The 2,978-nt window shown below is 32.3% G+C and overlaps 1 long non-coding RNA gene across 1 annotated transcript; it reads left to right on the top strand.

Moving 5' to 3' along the window:
• Positions 1-230: 230 nt before the first annotated feature.
• Positions 231-2,378, top strand: LOC138364153 (uncharacterized). The gene is made up of 3 exons (XR_011228326.1): positions 231-567; positions 1,617-1,688; positions 2,156-2,378. It is a non-coding gene; the product is annotated as an uncharacterized lncRNA (long non-coding RNA).
• Positions 2,379-2,978: the final 600 nt, after the last annotated feature.

Genomic DNA, 2,978 nt, shown 5'->3' with positions numbered 1-2,978 from the left:
TGTTGCTCGACTTGCAACAATTTATATATATATATATATATATATATATATATATATATATATATATATATATATATATATATTAGTATAGTGCCTTTGCAATAATGTACCAATGTGTGTATTTTCATAACTCTTTTTAAATTGTTGAAAAATAAATAACTACATTGTGAATGCAAGTCAATGTTTACATGCTAAATCAGAGTTGCCAGATTCCGCTTAAAATAGCAAATTGTGCTTATTTTCAAAGCTTGAGAATTTAGCTTTAAAGTAGTTAAAGCTACGAATTTCGCAATTTGCTATGTACTTTAGTGTACTATTTTAAAATAAGGTTGGTTTTTAAGCTGCAAGTCATATGAATCTCAAAAAAAGTATATTATTAACAATCTTATCTCCATAGTTCACTAGTTTCTGTAAATCAGATCTGGTAACTGTAGGCCAAGTACTGGAAGACTCAAGACACAATGTGTGTGGAAGCTATTAGTCTCTTTGAAGAAGTCATCTCGACAGGATCTTCCAGCTCCAGCTATAAAACTTCACCACACATGGATCTACCTAGTACATCAAACGGTAAGAAATTACTAAACTGTACAAAGTTTTATGCCAGAACATTTGTTACAGTCCCCTGTTCTATGTATACTCCATCACATAGTGACGGAGTATGTGGGAATAATTTTGTTGACACTGTCCATTTTGTCAATTCTACAACAGCAGATAATATGAATTCCCAGAGATATTTGTAACTTGAGATACTTGGTTTGGTTTGGTTAAGTTAGGTTAGGTTAGGTTAGCCTAACCCAGTAAATCCTCCCCGGCTAGAATATAAACCCCGGACAAAGTGCTCGTGAAATGCCAGGCATTTGCAAATATGAGGATGTGGTTGATTATATTATATTCTTTTCTATGTCATAGATGTTCAATATATGAAAAATATTTTAGACTTAAAAATGGACCCCTGAGGTACTCAACTTACCACATTTCTTCATATTCATTCCCATTTAGTATGACCTTTTGCTCTCTTTGTTTTAACTATTGTTTTGTGCACTTTACAATTTTTTTCATGAACCTGTAATTTCCTTGCTAGTCTTCCATGTGGTACCTTATTAAAGTCTTTAGCATAATCCATGTATACTACATCCACCGGAAACCCTTTATCTGAGTACCATGTTACCATGTCCCAAAAGTGAGGAGGTTTATAAGGTAGCATCTGTTTTTAAGAAGACCATGGTGTGTAGATTGAATAAGATTGTTCACTGAAAGATGGTAAATGATTCCCTCCCTTAGGATTTTCGCCATGAGCTTGCAGATGTGTTATACCTAGCTGATCGAACATTAGTTTTGTGCTTAACTCTTTCTGCTTTTTTTTTTAAATACTGTAAGGGTGAAATTTTCATATTCAAAATCTCGGGGTACTATCCCTTGGTTCAGATATTTTGTGGAAAGTATTTTCAGCAGTATGCATAGTTCTTCTGTCAGGTTTGTTTTCTTTTGTACCATAGAAAGTACCACAGAAAGGTGTTATAATGTTGTGTTAGCTTTTCTGTACAATTTTTCTTTTTTGTTTGTATAAAAGGCTATGCAATGAATTCAAATATTTACGCTACCAATCTATTTTTCAGATAGATCATCGGATTTTGACAGTATGCTGTACATACCAGATGTTCCAAAAATAACTACAGACAACAATAATGGTACTGTGTTTACTATTTTTATACTTTATATATAGGAAGACAGGTTCAATCAATGAGCATTTTAATATATCATCAAAATTTTCATACATTTCTTTCACTTTGTTACACTTGTAAAAACTTATTCTTAGCTATATTTATATAAATGTTAATACCACTGTTAAATGAACATATTGATTTGTGTCCTTATTAGTTATAGCTTATTTATGTTGACCCAGCACCTTACTAAAGGGATTACCTTAACTTGTGTCACTATCTCTCTAGGGGGCTCCAGGTAGGCAGTATAGGTAATGCCACTAACATGCATATCATTATGGGAAAGTCCATAATTTAACACATAATTATAAGTAGGTAATTTGTAGCAAATTTTAAGATTATTAATAGGTACATTGTAGCATAATTTTGCATAAGCATAATTTTCTTGTTTTGTTCTTGTACTTTTCCTTCGAACACTATTATTTTCTCTTCAGAATTTCACCGGAGAATAGCAGTGATGACTAGAGAACATCTTGAACGTGAGTACCAGAAAGCACGTGCTGCAATGATACAAAGAAATGAGTACTTGAAGAGACTCTTAAACGTGGAGGAACCAAACTCAATAAAGGTGACAAACAAGACACAGAAAAAAGATAACATACAGGATGTATCACACATTAATTCAAAACAAAGACCAGCTGCACCCCAATCTGATGGTAATCTTCTATTATTTTTTTTAACAATATTTCTACAGCTGTTATTTGTGCACTTTCCAATAATATTTGTTGCCTATTTTTAAGTGTATGCTAGACAATTATGGAGATTAAATTACTATAACACTGAACAACTTGGTAGCATAAAGTTAGTTATAGTAATATCTTGAGATTTGTCTGAAAATATTAATACTTGTATACAATTTGCAATTATGTACCATGCTTAAATCTTCAAATGTGCCACCCATTCTGCCTGCTATACTTTCACCACCACACATTCAAAAAGCGGGCTATTCTACTAGTGGCAGAACGTACACTCAAAGTTATTTGGCAGCTGGTGAAGAAACTTTGGAATCATTTGATGTTGGTATGTCCCAACATCATTTGTTGGTATTTAAATGAGGGTTTATTTAATGGACACACATCATAAATATTATGTACAAAAATTGTGCTTAATGCCTATGAAATTTTGTTTAACATATTATACTAATCATTCCTTTCACTTACAAATTTTTCTTACTAATTTGTAATCCCATATTTCAAAGTACTTGCTGCAGAACTTGAACAAATTAAAGATTCTCAGCCAAGTGTTTCTGACTGGCAA

The sequence above is a fragment of the Procambarus clarkii genome, chromosome 12 (assembly GCF_040958095.1).
Source record: "Procambarus clarkii isolate CNS0578487 chromosome 12, FALCON_Pclarkii_2.0, whole genome shotgun sequence".
Taxonomy (NCBI): Eukaryota; Metazoa; Arthropoda; class Malacostraca; order Decapoda; family Cambaridae; genus Procambarus; species Procambarus clarkii.
The sequence above is the reverse complement of the archived record's forward strand: the minus strand, read 5'-3'. Positions and strand labels throughout refer to the sequence as shown.